We start from the raw sequence: 23,273 nt of genomic DNA on the forward strand, positions 1-23,273 counted from the left end.
TACCCGACCAATAATAAAATAGTCGAATGGTATGATACATTTTAGTACCTCTAGGATGCATTGCATATGCCGAAATATGTGCTTCATCCAAAATTTCTTTCTTTAATTCCATATTATTCAGCACATACATTCTCCCTTCTTGCATAAGCATGCCATCGCCTAGGGGAGTGATCCTTATATGTATATTATCATCTCTACCTAGTATGAAGCCTTTTGGGAGCTCACTGGCTTCGGGTTCCGTAGGAACTCCGAAGTTAAGCGAGTAGCGCGCGAGAGCATTCTCAGGATGGGGGACCCACTGGGAAGTTCTCGTGTGAGTTCCCAGAAACAAAACCGTGAGAGCATGGTCGAGGCCCAAAACGGACAATATCGTGCTACGGTGGAGTCGAGCTCGGGATGTGGTGGGGGCCCGGGCGGGGATGTGACAATTTGGTATTAGAGCCAGGTTTGATATATGTTTATATATTCTATTTTCTGGGAAAGTTATACAGGTTTTACGGCAAGGGGTTAGAACTTTTCAGAAATGAAATGATTTGGAAAAGCTTTGTTTTTGCCCACTCACACTTTTTGTTTTGCGCCCCTCCAGGTTCTAGGTAGGAATTCTCGTTGCTGGCTTGCGATGGCTTCAAGGCAGTTCTGACAGACTACCAATGTAAGATTATCTTTGAGTGTTATTTAATTAGTACTTATCTAGCTGGATTGACACTAGGCTACTTATGCTCTGGTTGTGTATTTCACACTTATTTTCTTGCTAGTACTTTGGTAGTTGGTTTTTATCATCTCATATTTCTCTATTTCTTTATCGCTTCCACACTGTGCACATGGTTACGTCACTGTCACGTGACGACCAACATGCCTTGATTTCAGTCAGGGTGTGTCATACACACACACACACACACACACAATATAGGATTATAAATCTCATAAATGTCAAACATATAGAAATATACATATTAATATTGATATAATGAGGTTTTCAAAATCAAGTGACTTTGATCAAAAATTGAATACCATTAAGGTTTTAGTTAGAGAGTATTAATGACTAGGGACCGAATCCAAAGTCTCCCATTTCCCAATTTATCACTACAGAGTACGAGTTCAATTCACTGTAGTACACAACTTCACATGCATGTAAGCAACTAATTTTATGAATTAAATCAATAAATACTTAGAAACAAATTAAATGGATTATTTGAATCCTGCTAGGCTTTAGGGGGGTGTTTGTTTGCCCTCACTAAGTGTCATTGGACTAGACTAGACTAGACTAACTATTAGTCTAGTCCTATGTTCGTTCCATAGTGGTTTTGTGGTTAACGAGATTAAAGGGGACTCGCATAGACAAACTCCTTCATTAGGAGTTCTTAGCAAGACCTCCCAATACCCATGGGAATGCTAAGACCTCGTCTGCTTCGTCTTCGTATGCTCCCTCTCATCCTCTCTCTGCTCTTTGTTCTCTTGAGAATTAACAGCCACCATCACACCATAACTCGCCAACTCTAGTGAGATCACACCACCACTCTCTGCCTTTCTCCTCACCCTGAACCCATAATTTCGAACTGAGGAAGATCCCGCTCTTACCGTCGTCCGTCCAACTCTAGCCGTCTGCTTTGCTGTGCTTCAAACTCAACCTCGGACTTGTCGGCTTTGCACGATTGACGGGATCTTGTGAACCCAGTTGTGGGTGAGCCACCCAGTGCGCTTGAAGGAATATGGGAGGCCAAAAATGCCGGAGCCTACGACGACGATAAAGACATTGGCTGGATTAAGGATGACAGCGGTGTGTTCTTCGCCAATGGCAGCGACTTAGGATTCTTGTTTTCATTTGGTTTTGATTTAAATTGGGTTTTGATTTCGAACTGCTTTTGATGTGATTTGGAATTGATATTTGATTTTCCAAGCAATTGTGTAAATGATCTATAGGTGTGGAATGAATTTTCGAGAGAGAAGAAGAGAATTTAGAACAAAGAAAAATAGATTAAATAGATTAAATAATAAAATATTAATATATATTGGATTAAATAATTATATTAGAATCTGTTATTATCCAGTTTCTTAGTCCGACACTGCACCAAACGCATCATTAAGTTAGTTCAGCTTAGTCTAGTCTAAACCAATTCAGCTTAGTCCTTAAGCTAGTCCAGTCCAAGATGGTTCTGTGCAACAAATACACCATAGTAATATAAGGTAATATTATAATCTAAAACTACTCGTTGAGCAACAATCCCCACCCTCTCTATATATTCCTTGTCCGGACACATTTGTAATCTACCATCCCACGAAGTAAAATACAGATATTGTTTGGGTTAATAATTTCAACAACATTATTTTCTTGCAGACGTTGATTCAATGTTTCCGTACAAAAGTTTTATATCAAATATTAACACCAACATTTAACAACTAGCGATCTATATAGTATTTTGTTAATTTAGCTAGTGTTTGATGTTTTATGAGTTAAAGTTGTTGACTAATTAAGATCCCAGGATCAAAAAAGAATAATGATAGTTAAGAAAACATGAATGCAGCTGTAGTCTTTAATTAGGTTAAGTTCTAGGGCTAAATAAGAAACGAACTCCCATCTTTCAACTGTCTTTGTAGCACTCTTAAAGCAGTTTCAGCGTTGCTAGGCTCTTAGGCAATAGGCAACTCAATCCCTTTAAATGAACAGTAACTGTCCAAGTGCATCTCCACTGCTAAACTGAATAGCTCAGACAATTCGTATTAATATATTAATATTTTTATTTTATAAAATAATAAAAATTTTATTTTTAATTTTGGATAATAATAAAAGATTGATTGAAAGTATTTGAAAATATTGAAATATAGTGTAAGGTGGAAGAACATGATTAGGTATTTACAGGAAAAAAAAAATTATAAGTTTTTATATTTTTAATTAATTATTTATAATATTTTTTTTATAATTTATATTGTGGCTGGCGTCACAATGACGACACCTTTGCGTCACATAGACAAGGTGCTGAGCCAGTGGATTATTGTCTGACTTTTTCATCGGGCTTGCCTGGAGCCCAATTACCTGACTAGGCAGGAGGACTTTGTTTGGGGTGGGGTTGGGGGAGGTGGGGTGGGGTGGGGAGGGAGTCAATTGGATTGCCCATCAACTCCATCGTGTTGGCACAATTGCCTGACTGGCATAAGAATGCACCGGCCATGGATCACAAGAACATTTAAACCACAATAACTTAAAACATACACGACGTGTGTAGTAGTACTTAAAACATATATTTCAAGCATGCCTTTTATCAAAAGGGATCCCATTTTTTTGGCAAAAAATTGAGACTAGTTGTGGGGCCCACTCCACATCGAATTTCAATGATCTGAACTTTTATTTTTCAAGTTTCACTTTATATATCATCCTTCCAAAATATTAGCCAAATCAAAAATGTTTGAGACATCTAATTGAACACAAAGAAATTGACCAACACTATGTTCTTAAAAACATTGAAATTTCATCATGACAATCAAATAAGTAAATGGTTTCAAATTGAATTGATTTTTAGCAAGGATGATCTATGAATGAAGACTTAAAAAAATAGACAGTTCGAATATTTGAAGTTTGATGTATAATGGGTCCCATAACTACAATTTTTACCAAAAATTGGAGATTCCTTTGGATAAATGCTCACTCAATACTATTAATTATTAGAGACTGTTTGCAGGTGCAGACTCTGCAGTGTAGTAGCTAGTGTGGAATTGATGTCAAAGTGAGGTAGGACAATAATTTGATTATTTGCTTGCAATAAAATTAAAAGAAAGAAGCGGGAAGCAATAAAGAAAAGTGATTGGAGAATTGGTAATTCAAGGGATTTATTATTTGTCTTTTCATTTTCATCTTAATTACCTAAGTCTTTTGAGATGCCCCAAGGGATTGTAATCTGCTTACTTAAGCCATTTGGCTTCTAATTTGTAATCATCTTTTCAATCTTTCAATCAATTAATCAAATTATCCTTTTGGGATTTCTATCTAACTGGTGGACTCTAGACTTTGTTGTACAAGGATTTACGCCGATAATCCTTCTTAGCTTCGTGCTACGTCATGTCACGCCCTAATCCCAACATACGTCCAAGATCGACACGTGATGTCACCAAATATCCGTATATCCAACAGATCCCGCCTCCGGGATATGTACAAAGCATAATTAAAGATTCGAATTGTGTAGTAATTTTCGTATGCTTTATGGCTACATCTAACCATCTCGTTAGACTGCCTACGTATCCTAAAAGGGATCAAGCCATTCATAGTTCACCATTCACTACAATTCGACGTATATCACAGTCTGTTCAAGCCGAAAGGCATAACATTTCTCAATCAATCATTAGAACTTGACAAGCATGAAATTACTAGATTCAGGGCTACATAACAAACCCACGTGACCATCAAGATTTCAAATTCACCCATCATATAAATCACTATGTTTCACATAATACCGCAATTCATAGTATGCAACATCTCAAAGAACAGTCAACGAAGCACAATGTTATTCTTTAGCCACATTGGTCAACGAGTCTAATTATAATAATAACAATCATATCCAACATCATTCCACAATTCATAGTATGCAACATCTCAAAGAACAGTCAACGAAGCACAATGTTATTCTCTAGCCACATTGGTCAACGAGTCTAATTATAATAATAACAATCATATCCAACATCATTCCACAATCACACCAATTAATCAATCCTAAGAATCAGAGATGCACCATATTAACATTTAACTACATTAATCCATCAATAAGATCGCATTTCAACGCACAAAATTTAATAAATGAATTCTACATAATTCCCTACATGGATTTGTTGGAAATGTGCCCTAAAATCAATCATATGATGATACTTTATGGACATTTCACATGTTAAACTAATCTAGTTTAATGTAAAGGGCAAAGATTATTGTTTGAGCCGTCTCATATAAATGTTATATGCTTAAACGATAAGTCCAAGGAATATGTGATTGGAAGAATGCGATCTAAAGAAGTTAGATTCATGAGACCATTCTTTCGTTGACACATCCTAAACGTTCCTGATCATAGGATTGTCAATTGGGCATTGACAGTCCGTTAAGATCAGTACGTGCTATGTCTTCTCTCAGGGAGAGTGACTAGTCTCGAGTCATTGGTGTGTGTGACATCAAGACAAGTACGTAGGTGCTCAATAGAGAATGAGTTCACTGAACACGATCAATGAGGAGTTCTCATATTCATGTTACATGAGAACTCATGGTTGGGATAATGCAAATTAGTCTTTTGACCTGAGGCATCACAGTTGTCTTGTGGTTAGGTCCTTAATCTTTGATTATGTCAAAGTCACTCCATCAGGAGGGTGTCCATGGCATCGTTGGGGTTAAGCCACTTAGCCATGGAGGCAAGTGAATGCGCAACAAGGGATCTCTAACCTTCAAACTGTTTGAGGGAGAATACTCTATGATATGATTGAGAATCTTTGGCCAAAGTATGAATGAGATTTAGGAATGTGTTCCAAATCACATTCAAGGTAATCATATAAGCACAAGACTCACATTGGATAGTAGACATGAATAAACTATCAAACCAAACAATGTGGTCAAGAGTATTGTATTAGAGAAAGACCGTATTGCATTTGTAATCCTAAAACTGAATAGGTTCTCCACCTCTTCTGATTAGCTTGGGTAACCATGACATGCTGCTAGGCGTCAACCATGGTTTGTGGAAGCCCTAAAAGTGTATTATCACTAACGGGAGAATTGAAAGTAAGTTTCAATTCACAATCGATTAGAAAGAGTTTTAATCGCCCACTGCCTTGCTAAAAGGAACCTAATGGATCGTTCACCGAGTAAGGTAGAGTTTGAAGAAACAACGGAGATGAGTAAGAATAATTAAATGGTTTAATTATTTATCTAAGGTTAGGATTAATTAATATGTTAATTAATCAAACGAATAAGTTCGTTAAAGACCTCGGGTTAGTTTTGGGCCGCAAGGCCCAATGGGATTTGAATGTCAAGCCCATTAACTTAGTTGTATGACAACTTGAATAAACAAAGGGCTTGAAAGCCCAATAAACCTATAGGCCGGCCATGTGTAAAAGAATAGGGCTTTTGGTCCATTAGGTCACTTATTTGAAGGGACTATATAAAGGACTTTATAGCCTAAAATTTACTAAGGGTTATTTTTGGGGAAAGGATGAGAACACAAGCTCTCCTTTCTCTCTAAAATTTCGGCCACCTTTGAGGGATCATCTAGCAATCAAACTCCTCCAAGGTCACTCATTTCTTCTTCATTATGCCTTGGTGATGAATCATTAGAGGTTCTCAATTTTGGGAACTTGGAGAAACCTTTTCATCCATCCAAATCCATGGATCTAAGATGCAAGGAATGAAGGCCCTCTCTTTGGGTGATTAGCCTTTGCTTATGCAAAGAGGAATCTACAAAGGTATTGATTTCTCAACTCACTTTGTTTTGAGTTGAGTCTTGGTTCACCTATCTACTAGGCTTTGAAGTTCATGGGTTAAGTTTTGTTTTTGAGTGCATATAAACATGATTCCGTCTTTTAATTGTTAATTGCATGTTGTTGATGTTGCTCAAATGAACTTGTTTTTCATAAATCTTCCTTCAAGTGGTATCAAGAGCCTAAGTCTAGTAGTTGGTGAATCCTTTTGGGTTTTGTAGTTCATAGTTTGTGATTTGAATGTTGTAATTGTTACAAGCTTTATTCTTGCTTCTTTGAATGTAAATTTTGTTAGAAAATTTGTCATCTCAAATGTTGTAGATGTAGTTCATATGAGCATGAATTTTGGAGCTAAAATTTGGTGCCATGTTTTTGGGGAAATTCGGCCAAATCCAAAGGGTGGATTTTTGGGTTCTTGTTTGACTTGTTAAAAGTGTTTTAAAGTGACTTTTGGAACCCCTATGTACCCTAGTATGGTTGTATGTTATTTCCCTTAAGTTTGAGTGGTTTTGGTATGTTTTTGGGTGAAGAATGTTCATGGAGCTCTTATGGGTTTTCATGAATGTTCTTCATTGTTCTTGGTATGTTCTTGCCAAGAACAAAAGGTTTGGTGTTTTGATTCAAAGTTTTGATTTATTTCATAAAGTTTTTGTTTTGAAATATTTCTTATGTTTAAATATATTAGATATTTATTTTGAAAAATTAAAGAAATTTTAGTGGGTTGGTGTGTAATGATTTATTCCATTTCACACATCCCACTTACAAAAACTTTGAAATTTTTTTTAATACTTTGTTCAATGGCTGGCCACCCTACTCAATTAGGGTCTTTGTGGGGCTTTCATGCAATTACATAAAGTTTTGATACTTTTGTGTATTTGTACTTTGACCCAAAAGTTTACGTTTTTACGTAAAGGTCCAAAATCACTAAAAGGACAAATTGTTTTGCTCCTTTAATGAAGTTTTAGCTTTTGTGGAAATTTTTGGGTTCTAGTTGTAATTACATGAAGTAGTGGACTTTTGTGTTTTTACAAAGTGATCCCAAAAGTTTAAGTTTTGCAAAATGGCCCAAAAGTTGAGGTCATAGCATTTTGGCCCAAATTAGGTAGAGAACAAAATTGTTTTGTCTCTTTAAATGAGAATTGGATTTTCATTTCATTTAGCTCCATTTAAATCAATTCTATGGATACAAAAACCAAATGAAAATGTTGCATTCAAGTTTAATTAGTTAAAGCGTTAATTAATTAAAGAAATGGTGATTATGAACCTTAGCCTACGATAATTGAGCTATGTGAAAGGCCGTTTCAAATTTGTTTAAACCATGGGAATGTGTAGATTAAATTTTGGTTGTAATTTGATATGATCAATTGTTGTAAAAGAGCATAAGCTCTTCTTTACTTTAAAGTAATTTGATTTGATCAATTGTTGTAAAAGAGCATAAGCTCTTATTTACTTTGAAGTACTCCTTTCTTGTTTTATTCGATATGCATGAAATTGGAGTAGTTGGGTCCAACGCCCAATAAGACAACACGCCTTAATGTGATTAAACGCGTAACTAAAATCAATCACCATCCCTAGACCGAGATTCAACACTAGGCTCGTGTTGAATCGAATCAAAGGTTCATAGTCATCCTAAGGCCCTAAGGCAACTATATAGTCCATCAATGAATGCAAATCTTATGTTAGTAGTACCATATAGTCTTGCTTTAAAAACCGTTTTAAAAGCATAGTGGGAGTATTATATACTACTAAATCAATCATATGGACCAATAGTTGTAATAGGACCAAAATGTTTTAATTGGATTAAAATGTATGTTTATATGTGATGAGACCTAAAAACCCTCAACCAAATCAATATTAAGTTGATAAGCGAGAGATGCTTTGAATATCTCTTCGTGGCCTTCCACCGTGGTGGGCTCCAATCGTTTGTGACTTGTACATCAGCTTCACCCTATCATGGGGGAGTACAAAGTGCATGCTTACATTCAGGAGGAGTCTATATGCATATGATGAGGTGAGTGTAGGCAACGAGGATGGCCAATATCATATCATTGTGAGGCTATTCTTGAACCCCTTCATGAATTAAGCATGGTGGGAATAACTTAACTAAGTGCAATGGCGCCGATATCATATCATTGTGAGGCAACATTCTCTAGAGGCCAAATAAGATGGGTACTTGCAAGAGATGCAAATGAGTAAGCGTACTCTCTCATTATTATTAATGCTAGCCGATATCGTATCATCGTGAGGTGGGCTTGGTAATAGTGAGTCTCCCATACCCTGCTAAGAGTTCAACAAAACTCTCGAATTCCGATGAGGGATATGGAATTTGCCAAAAATAGTGGGTGGTGCTATTTGATTTAAAGACCCGAATCAAATGGCTTAAAATCAATCAATTTATATTCGTTATATATTTGTTTACCAATATATTTGCAAACGCTATCCAAAACTTGACAAAGAAAAGCCGAATGCTTTAATTTCCGGACTTAGTTCTACAATCCCATAGATTGTCTTTAATGGCTTGTAGATGTAACTAAGTAGTCTCATCCTCACAATCTTCCTATTGATAATGTATCATTGGAAGAATATGTTAGATAAGTCTAACATGAGAAGGACAACACTTTTAATGTCATAATTCTTCAAATACAAATTGTTGTATGAAGAAATAAGAGTTGATTTGAACAACCCTTAATCAACACAAACTTTAGTGCTTGTCTCTTTGTTACACGAACAAGGAACTTGAGAAGTAAGCACAAGAGCATGGACACTTTATGTGCCATGATTCTTCACTTACAAATTGTTGTATGAAGAAATGAGAGTTGCCTTGAACAACTCTTGAAAGTTTGTTATTATGTTTAGAACATAATGGTTGGTTGACAAAAATAGTCCATTTATATGGACTTATGATGATTTTGAATCATTGAGTGTTGAAGTGTTAAACCACTTAACGAGACGGAAACTAGGCAAGGACTTCACCTTTGTGTCCCTATCCTAATGGTTCACTAAGTTTATTGTAAACTATATAGTGAACAATAACCGCACGCTCTCCAAATCGTTTGATGTGTATAACACATTTGAAATGAGTTTCAAGAGAGATAGTGGGAGTTTAGGGACCATGACTATTGTAATCAAAAGGGAAGTCAAATGAAGAAGGCAAAATAACTCCAAGGGAACAAACTTTCTTTATGAAAGGATGGACATTGGAACGGGTATTTGCAAGAAATGTCTTGCAAGTGTCAAGAACACACCTTTCGAAGGTATTGTAAAATGTTCTTGAAAAGTTCATAACAGTTGGTTCTTCTACTTGAATGCATGATTCTGTATTAGTAACTATGTTTTACAATTGTTGTAAAAGTGTGCTAATAAGAAGTAGAAGATTAATGAGAGAAGAGAAAGTACTTCACATTCGGAAAATGAATAAAATATAGATCTCTGCGAAAGCGGATTGTACTTATTTCCTCATATGAACTACCAAAGAAATTGGAAAATACTAAAGATTGTCTTTACATTCCAATTTTAAGGAACTTAAATCCGTCACTATAGTAGAGATGGATGAATGTTTTGTTTGACAAAACATTGTTCTTTATTAATCAATAATTAGATTATTGTAATTTAATTGGTTGTCTCTATAGTAGAGATGATGTGGTAGTGTTAACTGTTTAAGAATATAACGATGCTTAAAACCCAAAAGGTTGCAAGGTAGTGACTAATCCCAACTGAGTTGTGATACCTCTAAAACATAAATTACGAGTTGGTAATAGATGGATGCATTGGATCGTTAGACCCGGATCCAATACCTTCTTGTTATATTGTATAGAGGCGAAATGTTCGAATCTTTATTCTTTTGGAAAGAAGAAAGAATCACAAAGTTGTTAAGGATAATTCACTTAGATGTTAGTGGCACTTGTCCACAACATAATACTACTCATGTTGTATGACATTCACCGAAGATCGCTCTCGGTTGGACTATAGTTTACTTTGAATAAACACAAGTCCGAATACTTTGCAAAAGGTTTCAAAGAATTCAAGAAATGTAAGTTGATGAGTAAGACGTCTAAAGAATTTACCTCCTTAGATTTGATCCAAGGAAAAGTAACATTTTAGATGAGTTTCCTTGAAAGATATCAAGGAAAATAGCATCATAAGATAATGTATTTCTCCATTAGGAGAAGAACGAACATGAATAAGATTTAGTTCGTTGGACATTATCAATTACCCATATATATATGATATATACTTCTAAGACAACCTAGTTCCTATACCACAAGCTCCAAGGTAGTCCAGAAGGATTTATAAACCGTCTCAGTTGAATGGTTTGAACTTTATGACTATGTCATAGAGTTGCACCTCTTAATTCGAAAGAAATAAGAATGAAAATCCTTATGACTACATTGGGTGTATATACGATATATACTCAAGGAAATGGTAAAGTACCATTTGACCCGAAATAATGAAACCTTCACAGCTAATTGGTAGCTTAAGGTGACTACAAAAATTAGTGGGAGCTATAAGCATCTTATGAGAAAAAGGATCAAATCGTTTGATTTCTCATAAAGATGTAAATGAATCTTTTGTTTACTAGGTTTACAAAAGGTTAGTGGGAGTTAATCATATTCCTAAATTTGAATATATATACATGATATATATTAATTTTGAAAATGAAAGGAATTCTTCATCGTTAAAGTTATGACTTTAAACATTCTATAATGATAGAATGTATATGGGAGACATAGTCTATATACATGGGATGGAAATCTATAATGATAGATTTCAAGATATAATTGGATTATATCAATCCCTAAAATAGACAAGAGATGCTAGGAAGTTTCTCATATGATGATAAACTTCAATTAGAATGACAATTCTAGTGAGACTAGGAAGTTGTTCTTCTCAAAGGGAATGTACCCTTTGACTCCCAAAGAAATAATGCGTAAATAGAATCCTTTATGCATACGCAGAAAGGTGATTTATGTATTTCATATTGTATGAAAACATTGATATAAGTTGTACCTAGAACGGTACAAGATGATATCAGTGCAAGCCCAGGATCAGAACCATGGCAACTGTCAAGTGAATCCTTAGGTATTTAAGAAATACTAAGGATGGATTCCTCAAGAATGAGGAAGAATTAGAGTAATGTAATGGAAGCGTAAATGTATTAGATTATGAATCTAATCCATCATAGAATATCTCTTCATTATGAATGAAGTGATAATGAGATATCTCTTTATTATGACTAAAGAGATATTTGGGTGGAAACGTTAAAAGTAAATGACTTTAATGTGTTCCATCATGTATGCAAAATATATTGCCATATAGAAGCTTACAACATTGTTGTTTGGATGGGAAAGTTCATTTATGAACTCTCCATTCGATTCCAACCAGAAAGTGTATGACACTAATGGGGCGATAGCTCAAGCCAGGGAATCAAGGTCTCATCAAGGTCCGAACTCGAATGAGAGACTGAACCACATGATTGAGAATCATGTATAATGGTGACGTCGTTATTCTCAAGGTTGCTTCTATGGATAACATATAGATATCCATTGTCTAGGCCTACTACTCAGCCATTTATGAAATGACTACAGAAGAGGTATCATCACTGATGACTAAGCTGATTGGCTCTAGTGCAAGTGGGAGATTGTTGGAAATGTGCCCTAAAACCAATCATATGATGATACTTTATGGACATTTCACATGTTAAACTAATCTAGTTTAATGTAAAGGGCAAAGATTATTGTTTGAGCCGTCTCATATAAATGTTATATGCTTAAACGATAAGTCCAAGGAATATGTGATTGGAAGAATGCGATCTAAAGAAGTTAGATTCATGAGACCATTCTTTCGTTGACACATCCTAAACGTTCCTGATCATAGGATTGTCAATTGGGCATTGACAGTCCGTTAAGATCAGTACGTGCTATGTCTTCTCTCAGGGAGAGTGACTAGTCTCGAGTCATTGGTGTGTGTGACATCAAGACAAGTACGTAGGTGCTCAATAGAGAATGAGTTCACTGAACACGATCAACGAGGAGTTCTCATATTCATGTTACATGAGAACTCATGGTTGGGATAATGCAAATTAGTCTTTTGACCTGAGGCATCACGGTTGTCTTGTGGTTAGGTCCTTAATCTTTGATTATGTCAAAGTCACTCCATCAGGAGGGTGTCCATGGCATCGTTGGGGTTAAGCCACTTAGCCATGGAGGCAAGTGAATGCGCAACAAGGGATCTCTAACCTTCAAACTGTTTGAGGGAGAATACTCTATGATATGATTGAGAATCTTTGGCCAAAGTATGAATGAGATTTAGGAATGTGTTCCAAATCACATTCAAGGTAATCATATAAGCACAAGACTCACATTGGATAGTAGACATGAATAAACTATCAAACCAAACAATGTGGTCAAGAGTATTGTATTAGAGAAAGACCGTATTGCATTTGTAATCCTAAAACTGAATAGGTTCTCCACCTCTTCTGATTAGCTTGGGTAACCATGACATGCTGCTAGGCGTCAACCATGGTTTGTGGAAGCCCTAAAAGTGTATTATCACTAACGGGAGAGTTGAAAGTAAGTTTCAATTCACAATCGATTAGAAAGAGTTTTAATCGCCCACTGCCTCGCTAAAAGGAACCTAATGGATTGTTCACCGAGTAAGGTAGAGTTTGAAGAAACAACGGAGATGAGTAAGAATAATTAAATGGTTTAATTATTTATCTAAGGCTAGGATTAATTAATATGTTAATTAATCAAACGAATAAGTTCGTTAAAGACCTTGGGTTAGTTTTGGGCCGCAAGGCCCAATGGGATTTGAATGTCAAGCCCATTAACTCAGTTGTATGACAACTTGAATAAACAAAGGGCTTGAAAGCCCAATAAACCTATAGGCCGGCCATGTGTAAAAGAATAGGGCTTTTGGTCCATTAGGTCACTTATTTGAGGGGACTATATAAAGGACTTTATAGCCTAAAATTTACTAAGGGTTATTTTTGGGGAAAGGATGAGAACACAAGCTCTCCTTTCTCTCTAAAATTTCGGCCACCTTTGAGGGATCATCTAGCAATCAAACTCCTCCAAGGTCACTCATTTCTTCTTCATTATGCCTTGGTGATGAATCATTAGAGGTTCTCAATTTTGGGAACTTGGAGAAACCTTTTCATCCATCCAAATCCATGGATCTAAGATGCAAGGAATGAAGGCCCTCTCTTTGGGTGATTAGCCTTTGCTTATGCAAAGAGGAATCTACAAAGGTATTGATTTCTCAACTCACTTTGTTTTGAGTTGAGTCTTGGTTCACCTATCTACTAGGCTTTGAAGTTCATGGGTTAAGTTTTGTTTTTGAGTGCATATAAACATGATTCCGCCTTTTAATTGTTAATTGCATGTTGTTGATGTTGCTCAAATGAACTTGTTTTTCATAAATCTTCCTTCAGGATTCCAAGTAATAACATGATAATTCTAATTTATAAACATAACATCTACTGTGAACAATTCCTACTCACTCAAATCTAGGGTCAGGCTAAGCTTGTGGAAATGAGCAAGAGTAAAGATTCTGGACCACTCAACGGAATCCAACCAAAATATGATCACTGATCAAAATGTACTAAGTACAACTAATCCTCATCACCCCTAGAATGTGTATGGTCTCCCATTGCGGATATACCAAGCAGAACCATAGGCATAATCTCATCGTGCAGGCAGTGATCACCCATCACAGATATACCAAGCATGATCACCCTTGAAATAAGTATGGTCCCCCATCGTAGATGTACCAAGCAAGACCATATCCTAGCTCTAGGTAGTGATCACCCATCGCGGATATACCAATCATGATTACTCCTAGAATATGTATGGTCCCCATCGCAGATATACCAAGCAGACCACATGCGTAGTCTAATAATGTAGGCAGTGATCACCCATCGTGGATGTACCAAGTATGATCACCCCTAACAGTCCCCCATCGCGGATATACCAAGCAGGACTGTATCCTATAGCTCTAGGTAGTGATCATGGATATACCAAGCTTGATCACTCTAAGAATACGTATAGTCCCCCATCGTGGATATACCAAGCATGATCACCCTTGAAATACGCATGGTCCCCCATCGCGGATATACCAAGCAGGACCACTGCTACATGGTGCAGTAAATTTAACACACAACCTACTCATACCTCAACCCCTATAAGTTACAACGTAGGCACCTGCACTATCAACTTTTCATGGTCATTAACTAACTTGTCACACAAGCATATAAGTTCTACATGATACTTCTATATCATACATATCATTCTTGTTATCAAGAAAATAACTACACATATATATAACAATAAGACATCCCATATACGTGAACCAAGGTATATATATTAACTGGGATAACTCACTAACCAATATAGGCCCACTAAGCCCCACATAGTCTCTAGTAATGTTGATTTTAATATTTAATCAATTCGTAACATATTAACCAAAAGTCAAGTCTCTGTCAACAGTAGGGTCTATAATCCTAGTAATCTAAACCAAAGATTCGCCTATCAGATTTATAATCCGTAACTTCCCAAGAGTCTCACTACTCTTCTAGAACAACATACTAAAATTTCATTATAATACAGCAGTTGGATCTCCGCCAATCGCAAATTCAAGTGGCGGTCAACGTTTGATTTTACGAACTTAGAAATCCAATTCAGGAAGATCCTTATGTCAAATTCCCAATATGTAAGTTCCTAATGTACTCAAATATTATTTACTATTACATATTTAAGTTTGGTGCCGATCCAACGGTCAGATCATCAATTCATATAATGACCCTGTGACGGCCAGCTAGATGGTCAACTACGAAACTATATTAAAAACTCAGAATTTCACTTAAAAAATGTCAAATATGAAATTGGGGCATCAAAATTTTCCTAGGATGGTCAGGTGGGGTCTCAGCCCACGTGACGCCGCCACGCACCGCCCCGACTCGTCGGAAACCCTAAAAAGGGTGTGCCTTGATCTGTCACCTCTGGTGCTCTGCTGCCCCTAAACCTGTTTGGGCTTTGTTCCTAGCCTCTGGAGAAGTGTTTTGGTGGTGGTAATTGAAGGATTTAGCTTTAGGATTTTAGGAATTGCAGCCACGAACTCATCGCACCTACTGTAGGTTTTTCACAAAATTGAATCCAATTTCCGTTGGTTTTCTAGTGGAATTGGAATAGGAGAGGTAGCTAGGTTGATTCTAGGGGGTGGGTGGCTTCAATTTACAGGAAAATTTCCGTAAAAGGTGTCGGGATTACCTTGCAGCGACTGGGTCTGGTCATAGGGGAAACCGGGTCAAGGGGATCTGGAAGAGTTCCTCTCCTTCTCATTTCTCTCCTTTCTCTTGCCTCTCATTGGTCTGTCCCCCTTTTTCTTTGATTGGGCAGCCAATGCACTCCCTCATCTCTCTCCCGCACCTCTTCTTCTTCCTTTCTCACTTGCTGCCATCAGGCTTTTAGCCTTTCTTTTTTTTTCTTTTTTTTTTTTTTTTTTTGAGATTTCCCCCCTCTTATTGGTCCCTTCCCAAATTAATAGGAACCCCTAAAAATATTAAATCCCTATTTTATTTAAGAAACTTCTAACGTACGTAACTTCTCTTTTCTCGTCCCGATTCACAAATGGCCTTCGCCTATGTGCTCGTGGGGTTAAGCTCAATTCAAAAACATTAAGAGTGACCCCTAAAGGTATACGGATTTAAATAATTATTTTCAAAAATTCAAACTTTGTAATTAAGTAATTAAAATCTAAAAATAATTTAAATTTCCAAAAATAATATAGAATCTGCTTAATGTAAATACATAGTTTGCAATAGTGAAATCCAGGAACAGGATTTCACACGTCAATTAGTATCAGAGCAAGGATTTGCCCTATTCTAAATGCAATCAATCATGGGGGAAGATATACCTTAAGCGACGTTGATCGCAAGGTTGTTACAATAAATGCGGTGTGCGCAGGGGGAATTGCCCTGAGCCAACCTCTTCTAGTTGATGTTGAAGATATTCCTATTTTCTTGGGAAGTGATTGCATTAAAGGTTTTCTCTTGTGGGTTGAGGATGTAGAGAAACTTTTCAAGACAACCAATCCCAGATTGCTTCTTGTTTAGATGGTGACGTGTGTTTATGGTGGGGATCAAATGCAAGAGTCTACGCGACAACAAGTTAAAAATCATATCCAAACTTGACGTTGGTTGAAGCGCCTAATTGTTAAGCAATTCTTTCCTGATCTCTACAAATTGTATTTGGTAAGAATGGGTCAAGCAACCATTAGAAAAGAAGCTACAATGATGAAAACTGAATTTTCATTTTGCCAAGAAACCATGGAGGTCAAGGTGGAAGAAAAAGAACAAGAAATTTTGCTTTTTAAGAATCATGTTGAAGACTACCTCTCAGAACATGAGAACTCACAAGTGGAGACTCAAGAAATTCAAGGTATGGGTGATTCTGAAATTGTTATTGTTACATCCCACATCGATCAACAGAGAGGGGGTGATGTGCCTTATATGTACATGCCCACCTCCATATAGCACAAGGTCTTTTGGGAACTCATTGGCTTGTGATTCCATTGGAACTCCGAAGTTAAGCGTGTTCGGGTGAGAGCAATCCTAGGATGGGTGACCCACTAGGAAGTTCTCGTCGGAGTTCCCAAAACAAAACTGTGAGGGCGTGGCCCAAAGCGGACAGTATTGTGCTACGGCGAAGTTGGTCTGGGATGTGACAAAATGGTATCAGAGTTTGAATTATTACTATTTTTCCTATAACCCGTGTTCTTTATAGAATATCTTATGGATGACGATATACTAATTAGAACATGTTTTCATACACTTCTTTATAGTAAAGATGATGGATGACTTTATACTATGAAGATGATTTTGAGATATATGTACCTATGTTTTAGAAAGATTATGTTCAACGTTTTGTGCATACCTAGTGGTCACTATATGCCTGTTTGGCAAATGACACTGATATGCCTGCTTGGCAAATGATATTGTTATGCCTGTTTGGCAAGTGATAGATATGCCTGTTTGGCAAATGAAGGGTTCTGATACTGTTACTAGTACTGATACCACAGTTAGCACACTATATACGAGATATGTTTTATGGCATGCTAAGGTTTTCGGAAAAACCTTTTACATATTATGTTATTGTTTTCATAAAACTTTGGGGGTTCGTATGTTGATAACGGTTTTATTATATATGTATATCAACTTGGTCCACTCATGTTTGTTTTGCGCCCCCTTCAGGACTTAGAAATGAGACGTACAATTCCGATGTCAAGGCACTTCCGCATCGCATTTTCGAGTCCTCTCAGCGTGGGACCCATTCTTTTATTCATTCAATTTTATATTATTTTCTTTAGTGTTCTAGTTAGTTATATGTTCTGAACATGTTCCTCATTTACATAATATTTATAATTAAATTTCTATTATTTTATTCGTATTTTTAATTTTCATGCATTCTAAATGGCTTGCGTCACCTTCGGGTGTCAGCCAGCACGTGCCTACCCTGATGTATGGAGAAAATCAGGATGAGGGCGTGTCAGTTATGACTTTGGAGAATCATCAATCTAATAAATTGGAGTTAAATTTCATTGTGGATCAAACAAGAAAATTAGAGGAGGAAAAATATTTTGATTATCGTTTGCCATATTTTAATCTTGTTTATGGAATTAACTTCATGATTATTCCACCTAAGAACATTGAAGGTTCGGCTTCTCGAGTTGAAGAATTTTTGCTTAACAAGGAAGTTATCTGCTAGCTATCAAGATCATTTCAAGGAGAACTCGAGGTCAAGTTCTTTTCAAGTGAAGGAGTCTAATGTAGGACAAAAATTTGATTATTACACTTGAAATAAAATTAAAAGAAGGAAGAGGGGAGCAATAAAGAAAAGTAGCTTGGATGACCGCTACCTTCATTTCTGATGCGGTCGTAGAAGAGGAGTTCAATTCTCCCACAAAAGTAGCTTGAGCCATCTTTTGCAAAAATTCGTCAAAACAATAGTCTATCTGTTTACTTAAGCCATTTGTCTTCTCGTTTGTAACCATCTTTTCAATCTTTCAATCAATTAGTCAAACTATCCTTTTGGGATTTCTATCTAACTAGTGGACTCCAGACTTTGTTCTACAAGGATTTACACTGGTAATCCTTCTTAGCTTCGTGCTGCGTCACAAAGCTTTTCTTCTGTGGTCTCGAACTTGAAGTCGAAGGTATTGACACCATTGTAGATGCCATCTTCCATGTTGCTGGTAATTAATTCCCTATTAGTAAGACTGTCACGCTGGGTCTAGAAGGGAACATCACATCAGGCCACCGTTGCTAGTTGCCTCACCATCACCCTAGTCATTGCTGGCAGCACAACCTTACAAACAGTATCCTTTTCACTACTTGTGATTGTTTGGGTGACGGTATACCTCGTGCATAAATTATTGTTGTTCCTGTTGAGATTGTTGCCGACCTTGATGTGCCAAAACAAGGTGTGTCAGTCGTTGCTAGTGGAGTCATCGGAGTCGGTGACGATCCAATCATCCTTACTAAGCCTCCACAATTTGCCCGAGGAATTGGACTTTATGCGGATGCTCCCGTCCGCATTGGTGAAGACCTGGTTCCCCAGCATTTGATCTCCAATTTTGGTGGTTGAAACTGCAGATATGAGTGTCCGTCGTTCAAGCGGGCGCTGAGGTAGTTACCATTGTGGCCTTTGAACGCCACATGTTTGGGAAGTGTCACGACCAGTGATTCCCAATCGAGGACTGCGAACACACTAGCCACATCTTTTGAGATACGCTCTGGGGGTGGTGACACGAATATGATACCCCTAAATGCTGAGTTACTCGTCAAAATACTTACATAGTTTCTGAATTGGACACGGCGGAATTGGAGTAATATACTGTTAATACTTTTAGCATAGTCATCTAATTGGTCGACAGGCTCGAACAAGGTACATGAGGTTTTGGATTTGTCTTCCTCTGGTTCATCAGCCCCAGCAAAAATCCCCATGCCAGTATACGAACTTATAAGGGGTGCGGCAAGCTTACCCAGTATTTATTGTTGTGACAGCTTCTAATGTGGACGAGCCCCTCGTTCCCACCACACTGCTTTCTCCACTTCAAACTTTGTGAAGTCACTCCATGCCTCCTCTCCGATGACTTTCAAAAACCCTGCTGCCACGTTCTCGTTTTCTTCATGTATGATGTAATGTCGCACAAATATTTGTTGTTGTGGTTTGATTTCAGCACAACAAACCTCGGCAGAGTTGGCATTTTAATTCTCTCTTTCTAGTTTCTATCCCGTTCGTTCTCATACAAGTCACTTCAATTTTTCTTTGTGCAAGATGTATTCTATGTTTAACGTACTTTACCAGCCAAAGCACACGCAACAGAAGAACAATGAGGATTCATAAACAGCAAATGAAACATACCATTCCAAAACCAGAAAAAGCTCCCAAATCAAAAACTCACATTTTCCGTGATAAATGACAATGCAAGCCCTTCATTAGATTGTGGTAAATTTCTTTGAACATCAGACCTTTACAGGTTTTGAATAATGATGCAATCAAACTGTGATGATAAATCTTTTAGTCATACAAATAAAATCATTCAATCTATGCTAATCAAAATACACATCAACTCGTATAACCCTCCTATACTTTGGCAGAAAATATCTCCTGGAGAGCAGACCAAGTTCCAGAAACTGCAAGAACAACTCCCAACACCAAAATGCTGACATCAGAGCACCATTGCCCCCACCCCATCTCACTCTTGAACACGATCAGATGAAATAGAGTCGGCACCACAAACCCTAATGCACAGCACACACCACTCCCCACCAACGACATGAAATCCGCGAAATTGGGGACCAACAATGCCACCAAGATCACTGCCAAAACCAGCATCCATCTCATCCACAAGCAATACCTCCCTCCCCAAAACCGCCTTTCGACAATCTCATACACTGGGTTCATCATTATAGGCAATGTGAAGAACAGATTCACCACAAGGCCAAGCTTCACCAGGGTACTAATCAATCCTGCACCGTAATTAACCGAGATCATATCCTTGGTTTGGTCCCCAAATGCAAAATAACCAAGACCGGAACGCAGGGGAGCACATTTCTGCTTCCTCTTCACTTATAACGCTTTCATACCACACGTACACGTGATCTTGTCCGTCGTCACAACAGTCATTCAATCTCCAGTCGTCGACAAAAATTGCAGAATCGAACAGTCCATGGCTTTCCCCCAGGGATTTGAAATTGCACCTAGCTTTTATTACAAACTCTTTATCGCAGTTGGAAACACAAGAAACAACAATAGAGAAAGCGAAACCCAAAAAACCTGTTCGAAAAAAATCTGGAGGAAGCTTGATATGGACTGAAGATCCCTCACTTTGATGGCTGAAGTTGAACCACTTTGGAATTTCTTTTCCCGGACATACAATGACAAACCAAGGGTTCCCATAAGATTTGTTTGATGAATTAGTTGCCACTCACAAAATTCTAAGTTGTGCTTCATCCATCATGTTGCTTCTTGCAGTATGATCCAATTTTTGGCAATTAAAAAAATTACGGTTCCCAAAATATGTGTATTTATCCCAACCTTGTGTGAGTGCTGTCCTTGAACTTTACACTGTCTTCAGCGATGTGCAGCCTTTAGCTTCAAGATCACATTGCACTGGGAGCTCTGGTAATGATTGAAGCTTCTCGCACCTGATTAAGCTTAGTCTATGCAACCGAGAAGCTTGTTTGATGCTTGCAGGTATGCTGCTAATCAGGCTTCCAGTCAGATCCAAATCTTGCAATGAGGTTGAGCCAACGAGACCATCAAGGATTTCTGATATGCGGGTGCCTAGGAGGTCTAGAATTTCCAAAGATAGTAAATGAACAGAGCTGGACGGCAACTCTTTGAGTTCCTGACAGTAACGAAACCTAAGAGTTTTAAGGTTTGTTAAACAGTAGATACTACTCGGGACAACACTTAGGTTCCTACACGTACCAAGATCTAATGTTTCAAGCCCAATTACATTTGCAATAGACGAAGGAAGCTTTTCAACCGCTGTCCCTTTCAAACTAAGAAAGTTGAGATGTTCCATTGGCTCCAAGATCTCCGGGAAGTTTTCAAGTTCAGAGCACCCATAGATATTGAGTGTCTTGAGAGATTTCAACTTACAAATGTCGGTTGGGAGACTCACAAGTCTCTTGCAACCAACCAATGATAATTCACTTATATCCCTGGGAAGCTCAGAAACCTGGCCAAGAGATGTGCAGCACTGTAGATCAAAACAACCAGAGACTTTCAAGTTACACCTGTTGCTTGGAAGTTTCTTGAGGTCTCTACAATTTGTTGTATCCAAGTAAGAAATTTTTTCGTGAGACCAAACTGATTCAGGCAACTCCTGTATACCGCTGCGATGTAAATCTAAGATTTCAATATTCTCTGGCATCTCTGGAAGATACTTGAGACTCTTGCAAAATGCAAGATCAAGATGAGTAAGCTTGTCAAGAGGTTGAAAACACCCAGGAATTTCAACCAAACTGACACAACCACCAAGAATTATGTGCACAATTTCTCGACTCCCAAAGAGATTTGGAACTTCAGTTAGATTTACAAACCACTTCAGATTGATCAATTTTAAGTTCACAAGTCTCTGTAACAAAAGCAAAGAAAAATACAAAGAATTAATAAGGGAGACTTTCGACACTGCATTTTTATACAAGAACTAAAATAGGCATATGTACCTGCTTTTCATTCCATAGCTTTTTAACTCGGCTTCCAGGCATATGAAGCTCAACTAGATTTTCAGGAGAAAAACTTGACGGCAAAGATTTCAAAGGATATCCTTCCCACCTAAGATAACAAAGAGAATTGAGAAGATCTAGAGAAGAGGTTAATTTACAGTAAGCGTCAACCATTCTAGAGTTAACCACAATTAGCATCATTAGGTTAGACATCACTTTGAAGTCTGCACGTTTCCATTTTTGCTCTTCAATCTTATACGAGTCAACCAATATGGCTTGAACAATTGGAGTTCCTTGACAATAAAAGCAAATTTTAAATGTGAATATACAGTGGGAAGCTTCTCAAATTTGCTGGCCCTCGCGCTTGGACAACCCAAGAGGTGAGCGAGGATGTTTACCACCAGAGGCCCTTCATTGTCCTTTCTTCCTCTAATTTTTATACTCTGCAACTGAACTTAAGGCCAGCTCCTACTATGCCTCACCCTCATTATAACCAAGGTCTGGGGTTTTTAAAAGTGCCTTTTGCTTTCAGGTAATAACATTGTGTGAAAGGTTTGCGGGGCAAGAGGCAAATATGACAAGAGTCCCAGTTTCTGTCTTGAGAGTAACCCGTCAACTAACAAGGCTTTTTGAGTGCACAAATGATGTTGCTGATAGATTGGCATTTTCAGAGGTAAGTTCTTAAAATGAAAGATGTGAATCTGATAAAAGAAAATCGTATTTCAGAATGTTTTATTTGCACTCATTTTTTTCTTTCTTTTTGTTCGTATGTTTATGAGGAAATTAGAAACAAGCTCAAAGGCCTTGCACTTTTTTCTTTTCTCAATATCGTTGATTCTATATCAAATTTTGTCAATATAGTTATCAATGACAAAGAGGGTCAAGTAATTTTCTCAATATCGTTGAATTTTTTTTTCCGTAAATGTTGCTTATTATTTTCTTCAACAGGAGTTCCAATGAATTTTATCTTCGTTGTATCTATTTGTCAATGATTTTAGTTGTTTTCTCTTTTGACAAAATTTTCTCTAAATATATTAGATAAATTTTGTTACGGGCTTCGATTTTTGAATCAACTGAATTCTTTGGTTTGTGTAGCAAT

At 37.3% G+C, this 23,273-nt stretch overlaps 1 long non-coding RNA gene and 1 pseudogene across 1 annotated transcript; one reads left to right on the top strand and one right to left on the bottom strand.

The window, feature by feature from the left end:
* Nucleotides 1–20,081: 20,081 nt before the first annotated feature.
* Nucleotides 20,082–22,348, bottom strand: LOC137728299 (disease resistance-like protein DSC1; annotated as a pseudogene).
* Nucleotides 22,349–22,502: 154 nt separating this feature from the next.
* LOC137727596 (uncharacterized) lies at nucleotides 22,503–23,071 on the top strand. The gene is made up of 2 exons (XR_011067826.1): nucleotides 22,503–22,554; nucleotides 22,707–23,071. It is a non-coding gene; the product is annotated as an uncharacterized lncRNA (long non-coding RNA).
* The last annotated feature ends 202 nt before the right edge of the window (nucleotides 23,072–23,273 follow it).

Source organism: Pyrus communis, chromosome 3, assembly GCF_963583255.1.
Source record: "Pyrus communis chromosome 3, drPyrComm1.1, whole genome shotgun sequence".
Lineage (NCBI taxonomy): Eukaryota > Viridiplantae > Streptophyta > Magnoliopsida > Rosales > Rosaceae > Pyrus > Pyrus communis.